The sequence below is a fragment of the Eutrema salsugineum genome, unplaced genomic scaffold (genome assembly GCF_000478725.1).
Source record: "Eutrema salsugineum unplaced genomic scaffold, Eutsalg1_0 scaffold_12, whole genome shotgun sequence".
Lineage (NCBI taxonomy): Eukaryota > Viridiplantae > Streptophyta > Magnoliopsida > Brassicales > Brassicaceae > Eutrema > Eutrema salsugineum.
The window spans coordinates 2,615,183-2,622,942 of NW_006256895.1; the positions used below are offsets into that span (position 1 = coordinate 2,615,183).

General features: G+C 37.9%; 1 pseudogene; it reads left to right on the forward strand.

Annotated features, from left to right (window-relative positions):
- The first annotated feature begins 5,462 nt into the window (after window positions 1–5,462).
- Window positions 5,463–7,760, forward strand: LOC18025459 (annotated as a pseudogene).

Below are 7,760 nucleotides of genomic sequence, written 5' to 3' on the forward strand. Positions count from 1 at the left end.
TGCTACGCCTTGCCACAGCTCCAATGTGTAGTCGTAGGTCTGGTTTTTGCTCTCATTCAGCTCCTTATCCAAGTCATCGATCTTGAAGGTCAGGGTTTGCAGCTCCCTTTCGTTTTGCCGAATTCTGAACTTGTTTTTGTCTTGTTCTTCCCTGACAGACTCTATTCTCTGCTCTAACACCTCGTTAGCTTTAGTTCTCTGATCCTCCAGTTTCTTCACATGCTCAGAGAGTTCATCAAACCTTTTGTTGAGGCCGATGGTCACGTCATCTATCTTCGTTCGCAGGGCAGCATCGATGAGGGCTTGGGAGGCAAGGAACTGATTCAGCTTGGCTTCCAACCGATTAATCAGGATGTTAAGTCGATTGTTCTCATAGTTCTGGTGCAGAATCTGATGAGGAATAGGGCTCATCTCGGTGGTGTGTAGGTCGCGAGTCTCCATGGTGGTGGTTCGGATTAGGGTTCCGAAGATGATGATCAAAATCACGTCTGGAGGGTGATTCACATGCGCAGGGAGCTTCACACAGGTTGCAGGACCTTCGCTCGGGCTTAGGGTTTCTCCTTGAATGATCCATGCTTCAAAGGTTTCTGAAACTATGGCAAACAAAAGAGAGAATCAGCAGAAAAAGAAAAAGTTAGGGTGTTTATGAATTTGGTTTACTTCCTATGTTGCTTTGGCCGAAACTCGACATATATATAGTTGTCTGCCGCTTCAACCTCCCAGGTTTAGACCTCCAGCGACTTTATGCCTCCCCGGCAATGGCGCCAAAAACTTGATGGGCTTGCTGGCCTAGGGTTGTTTTTTAACAAGCCTGTTGGTCCTCCTTAAGTTTTAAATATATAAAACCTAGTGTCTGCAAGTGCACAGATGTACGTTGTAGGACTTAGGGTGTCGATCCATAGGGAGGATGTCTAATCTGCAAGAAACAACAAACTGGGAAGTAAGCAAACTCATAAACCAATAAAAGATTTGGGGTTTTTGGTTAAGATCCTAAACTAAAGCAAATCTAGTATTCACAAGAAATGCAATGCAGGATGAATTGTTAAAAGAACATCTAAACCATATCGACTCAAACTAAAGACTCTTAAACTCATAGGTGACAATTTAGACTTCTCTGGTTTACTCTAATCGATGTATGGTGGCATTTCCAATTAGCTTCCGGGCGATTTATCTTCATCTGTTTCTGGGAATCTGCATTGAACTAGAATAGACACATGTATGATTAACCAAATGTCGTCACCTTAATCAACTAATCTCTTAGATCTAGCAATTAACTCTCGCTCTCATGCTAAACTTAAGATCATGCATTGGACATTGAATTCGTCTGCTCACATCTTCTCTATAGGTAGCTTTCGACTCCTATAGCAACTATGTTCTTCTGAAGCTAGGTACGGATGATCTGATACAGCACTCTCGTGGCTCTGTTCGATCCTAGGCTCAGAGAATAGGTCATGAATCTACTCTCATGCTTTACGAATAACTTAGAAGAGATGAGATCCAGAATATGGCTAAGAACAACAGAAATCCTAATCGATATATATGCTTGTCGATATCTTCAAACAACTTGACTCTCTGGGACTAATCTACATGATGCAATGAATGATAAAAGAAATAGAAGAATGGAAAAGAATGAAACAGAAAAGTTAATAAGATAAAAAGGAGGAAGAACAATAGATCTGGAGAAGAATCCCCATCTCTATCGCCTAACCCTAGAAAAACAAAGTTTGATGGCTCAAAATCTCATTATAGGAGCACACACCCGTTTAGGGCTGCTAAACAATGTATTTATAGGTCCTAAGGTCTTCCAGGTCTCATTTAGGGTTTCTTTGAAGAGAAAAGGCGAAGTAGGCTTTGATGTTGGGCCTTGTGGCTCGTCCTAAGGTCCACCGGGGGTGAGAGTCTTCCATGGCAGGTAAAACATGTGTTTCCCGCGGGTGAGAGTCTTCTGCGACTGGTGAATTGGGTCAACTTGTTCTGCATGTATCTTTTGTTTGCACCATTGGATATTTGTTATGTAAAGTGCTATGGAACGCTGGTTGTCTCCTCTTGATTATCTCCAAATTTGAGCTGGATCGGACGGTAAAAAAGTCTTCATTTGAGGCTGCACTTCTGACGGTCTGACTCTGAGCTAAAAATGTGGATTTCTCTACGAATACATGGAAATCATAATAAAAATTCATAAAACAATGTAAAACCTTTGAAAAATTATATGAAATCAATGGTGAAAAGTGGTCAAAATCAGGTGTTATCAGAAGATCAGAAAACTCCACCAGAAGACCATTGAAAACTTGGAGAAGAAGACTTCACAAATACAAGCTTCAGGCCGAAAAGAACCGAAAGGAGATTATTCTTGAACCACGGCAGTGGGTTTGGGTGCACATGAGACCCGAGCGATTCCCCAACCAGAGGAAATCCAAGCTTGCACCAAGAGGAGATGGGCCATTCAAAGTCATGTAACGCATTGGCAACAATGCTTACCGACTTGACCTGCCAGGTGAGATGCAAATTTTATTAAGTTTCAACATTTGTGACCTGTCTCCTTTTCATGCAGATGAACCAGTTCTGAGGACAGAACCTTTTCAAGGGGGAGGGAATGATAAGGATATGAGCCAGGAGCCGCCTGAGATCGACAAGATTTCCACCATGAATGAGCCGCCAAGGACAAGATCCGGTGCAAGAACTCTTAGAGAGAAGTTTGGAGAAGCTGTGGAGGGACTATTGGCACAACATGAGCTTGAAGACCTCAACAAGAAGATGGGCACACTCGGTTTCACAAGTTAAGAAAGACAAGAAAGCCTCATGGATCAAGCTCTCGTGGATCAAGTGGAGACTAAGGCCTGGCCTCTTTTGAAGATCACTCTCGGCCCAACCTTATTCTCCATCAGTCAGCTACCAAACGACATCACTTAGGCTCAAGACGTGGACGAGCCTTAAACTTTCCATTTTCTGGTAAGTTTTTTCCATTTGAATTCAAATAACGAGTTTTTCTTTTGTTGTTTTGCAGGAATTAAACATTAGTTCTTTAAGTTATTTTTCCTTTTTGCATTTGTCTTTAAGTTTTTAGAGAAACTCTCGATTGTAATAGGTTTCCTTTTCTGTCTTTTATTTTTGGTTTGCCCTAGACGGCTCCATCCGACTAACCATTCTTATAAGGTTCCACATGCGACTTTGTAGAACACACTTTTTGCTTTTGATATCAATAAAACGAAAGGTTTTTCTTTATACGTGTGAGTTATTTGAATCTTGTGCGGCTTCCCCTTGATTCCAAGAGTTCTTGACTATCATTAATTTAGAAAAAAATATTCCGTGAAATAAATATATACCTCAAAGAAAAATTCTGATGAAATAGAAAATGCAGTAAATTGCTTTTGATACGATTATTACACCTTTATTTTTTGGTATGTAATTAACATACTACTAAATTGTGGTTTATATAGAGATAGAAGATTATATTTGTTTCTCTTTTAAGACTAATTTTCTTATCTAAATGGAAAAATTAAATATTTTTTTGTTTTTTCATTTTGAATAAAATTATTTTTTTTTTTAAATTAGTAACTTTAAAGTCAGTTATTAAATTTTTAGATATTAATATTATGTGCTAAAATATTATCAAAAATTTATTAAACATTATTGTCAAAATATAATTGGAGATTTATATAAAATGTTTCAGAAAATGATGATTAAATTAACATATATCACGATCATGTGAGTTATTAACTTTGAAACATTCTGTTTTATCTATAATAAGATACAACAAAGCAATAAGAAAACAAAACAGTTTGTTTGTTTTGGATTTTTGGTTCTTCTACTAAATAAGCAAACCATTTGTTTTTGAGGATTGTTTTACTCTATAAAAAATAACAAAAACAAAAAAATTTACGTACTTTTTGAACAAAATGAACAATGCAGAAACAAATGTAAACAAGTAATTTGTGTGCCTTTTGTTTTATGAAGATGAGACAAAACAATAAGAGCAATCAAATCTTATATGAAATTTACAAGACTATTGGATCTACAATTATACTTGAAATGAAATTGACAAATTAAAGACAATTGCTTTTGACAAAACAAAACTTTACGTTTATTCATTAATTTCGAGAAAGGGATTGTGAAATGATACAAATAATAAGCTTTATTTAGAGCTCAGCAAATAATTATACTAACGGTAATATAATCTAAATCAAGAAGAAAATAAATCAAATTAAATATTGTAGCCGTTTGGGTTGAGTGGGGTTGAGTGGGGTTGAGTGGGCTTGAGTGGCGCTTTGGGCATATTAGGAAGGTGAGATGGAGCTTTGTATCTTGATTTTTTTAAAATATATCCGTGCATCAACATCCTTTTAGAAGCTCCATCAAGGCTTGTTCCAAGAGAATATATCGGTTGGGGAATCAAACATCAGTTAGCCCCATAAAAGAAAATTTGTATTTTCCTTTATTCACTTTGATTATTTGGTTAAGTGGACGTGAATAGAAACTCTAAAAACCGTCCGATGTGTGGAGAGCCTCCCCTGGTCGCCACACTTTTGCTTGCATATATTCTAAATAAGGAAAGTTTTATATGTGTCGAAAACTAACCCATAAGAGAATGTTGTTGGTTACTTGGTTCTAGTCGGGTCGAGTATGGTTCGGATCATGCCTTGGATGGTCTTCTCCTCTTCTTAGTAAGCTATGGGCTTGATGACCTCATAGATCGGGAAGACAGGAACATAGGTTTGGTGGTCGATCTCTGTGGTCGTTTCCAAAACCAGTATTCAGGAAAAATGGCATATGTACCAAACGGCCGTCCAAATGATTTCAATCCACTTCAAGATGAAAGCTAAGATTCGTGGCTATCTGTACTTAACTTTTACCGAGTTTTACTATAGTTTTCATATGCTTTTAATAAGTAATTCATAATGTTTTGGTGATTTGATGCTGTTTTAGTGGTTTTTTAGCAAAAAACATAATGTTTCGGTGTTTTTTGCTTAATTCACGTTATTTTGGCCAAAATGGCATAAAAGCAAGCTTCAAAAACGCGGCCGCCTAGCCGTTTAATCGGCTGTCTAAGCGCAAGTTGGAGGAGGTCCGCCGTGATTAGCTCTTGTGCGGTGGATTCGACGGTCAACTGCGTAATGAAGTAAATCAACGATTTTTTAAAAAAAATCGGTGTTACAATTGCAAAAAATTGTCACAATTTTTGGGCTTGAAATTTTTTTTGCCCATTTATTTTAAAAAACTGTCAGCTCAATCCAGCTCAAAAAAGTTTCTTCCCCAAATTAAACTCTAATCGAAGAACTGTTAGCTTAATCGAAAGCTAACAACCTAAATTTCATCTTAAACCTTCGAATCATCAGAAATCCAAGAACATTTAGGCAAATTGACATCATATCAAGGTATGTAAGCTATTAAACCTTCGATTTCGACATCATATTTTGTTCTATGCTTTTTATTCAACTATTTTGTCGATGTTTTTTTTTCTTCAGATGGATGATCCACCTCCTGCTTTGAAGCGGAACTCTCATGATGTTGGATGGGAATATGAAGTCTTAAACGACCCAAAGAATCCAGACAAAGTGAAGTGCCTGCTGTGTGGAAAGGACTTTTCTGGTGGTGTGCATTGGTTGAAGCTACACATTGCGCACAAAAAAAGGAGTGGTGTCTTCATGTCCAGTTTCGACTAAAGCGGATCAAGAGAAGTGTATGAAAGCCCTTGATGAATCAAAAGAGAAGAAAAATCTGAAAAGGAAACATGAAGAAGCTTTGAGGGCAGAAGTGAACATTGAGAAAGGAAACAATGTCGACGAGCTGGAAGAAGAGCTTGGAACTCTTAATACTCCTCACTTCCAAGGTCCTATGGATAGGTTTGCCAGAAACATCAATCCTGAAGCTTCATTGGCTACACAGAAACGGCAGCAGAGTATTCATGATGCAATTTCAAAGGAGAAGACTCATGTTGTCCGGCAATATTGTTCAAGGTGGGTTTATCATGCTGCTATTCCATTCAATGCCATTGCTAATGATGCTTTCAGACTGTTTTGTGAAGCTCTGGGTTAGTTTGAGCCTGGTTGGGTACCACCAAGCCAGTATCAGCTGCGTGAACCATTGCTGAATGAAAAAGTACATAGGACAAAAGAAAAGCTGAAGGTGCTGGAAGAAGAATGTGATAAAGAAGGTTGCTCAGTGATGACAGACTCTTGGACTGATATGAAAAGGAGAAGTATCATGAACTTGTGTGTCAATTCAAGAGGAGGTACTTGTTTTCTCTCATCAAAGGACACCTCTAAAGATTCTCATACAGGTGAGTACATCTTTAAATACATTGATGGTTGCATTAAAGAATTAGGAGCTAAAAGAATAGTGCAAGTGGTGACTGATAATGCAACAAACAATGTTGCTGCTGCTAAGATGCTGAAAGAGAAGAGGCCGACCATTTTTTGGAGTGGATGTGTGGCTCACACAATCGATTTGATGCTTGAGGGAGTTTCAAAGTTGCAAAATTTTGACAAAGTCATCAGTCAAGCAAAAGCAGCCACCATCTTCATCTATGCTCATCATAAAACTCTGAACATGATGAGAACCTACACAAATAAGAGGGATATTGTGAGACCTGGAGCAACAATATTTGCTACTTGCTTTTTGACTGTCCACAGCTTGTATGAGAAAAAGGCTCAGTTGAAGTCGATGTTCACAAGTGATGAGTGGCATGAATGCACTCATTCGAAGGCTTTGAAGGGAAAGAATGTGTTTGAGACTGTTATGAGTTTTGGATTCTGGAATTCTGTGATGATGGTGTTGAAAATATTCAGCCCTTTGGTGAAGGTGCTAAGGCTGGCTGATGGAGAGAATACTCCTCCTATGGATTTTATTTATGGTGAGATTTTAGAAGGTAAGAAGTGTATCAAGGAAGCTTGTGATCATGTGGAGAGTATTTATCAGCCTGTGTTTAAGATCATTGATGAGAAGATGAAAGGTAGGTTGGATTCTCCATTACATGTGGCTGCATTCTTCTTAAATCCTTATTACTTCTACAAAGACACCACTATTCAGTTTGACATGGTCATTGTGGAAGGATTCATAAGCTGTGTGGAGACTTTTTACCATGGTATTTTGACAATCAAGATAAGATTATGAATCATGAACTTAGTCTCTACAAGAACAAAGTTGGTTTGTTTGGCAATCAGTTAGCACTTAAAGGTTGTGAAACCAGAGATGACAAGTTTGATCCAGGTATTTTTGTTCTCATAAGTGTTCTTATTCAAAGTTTAACCATTGTTCTTTCATAATTAACATATCTTAAATTGTCACAGGAAACTGGTGGTCAACCTATGGATGTGGTGCACCAACTTTGCAAAAGTTAGCAACTAGAATACTTGCATTGACCTCTAGTTCATCTGGGTGTGAAAGAAATTGGAGCTGCTTTGAATCGGTTAGTATATGACTTTACAAAGTTTTTAAAAAGTTGATATTGTAGCTGTTTTAGATCGCACTGTGTCTTGTTTGTTTTGCAGATCCACACAAAAAAAATAAGAAATAGACTAGATGATAGTCGGTTAAACAGTCTAGTCTATGTCCAGTTTAATGCCAAACTATTCAACAAGCAAAAAAAGATCAGAGAGCAAATTGCAGATGCCATCTTCGAAGATGGTAATGAAGACACTGTAGAAGAATGGATTGTTGGACCAAGATTGAAAGACAAAGACAGTGATATCAACTTGGTTCTAGCCACACAGCTTCCACGATTAAGAGACATCTATGATGATGAATTCGAGTTTGAACCATAA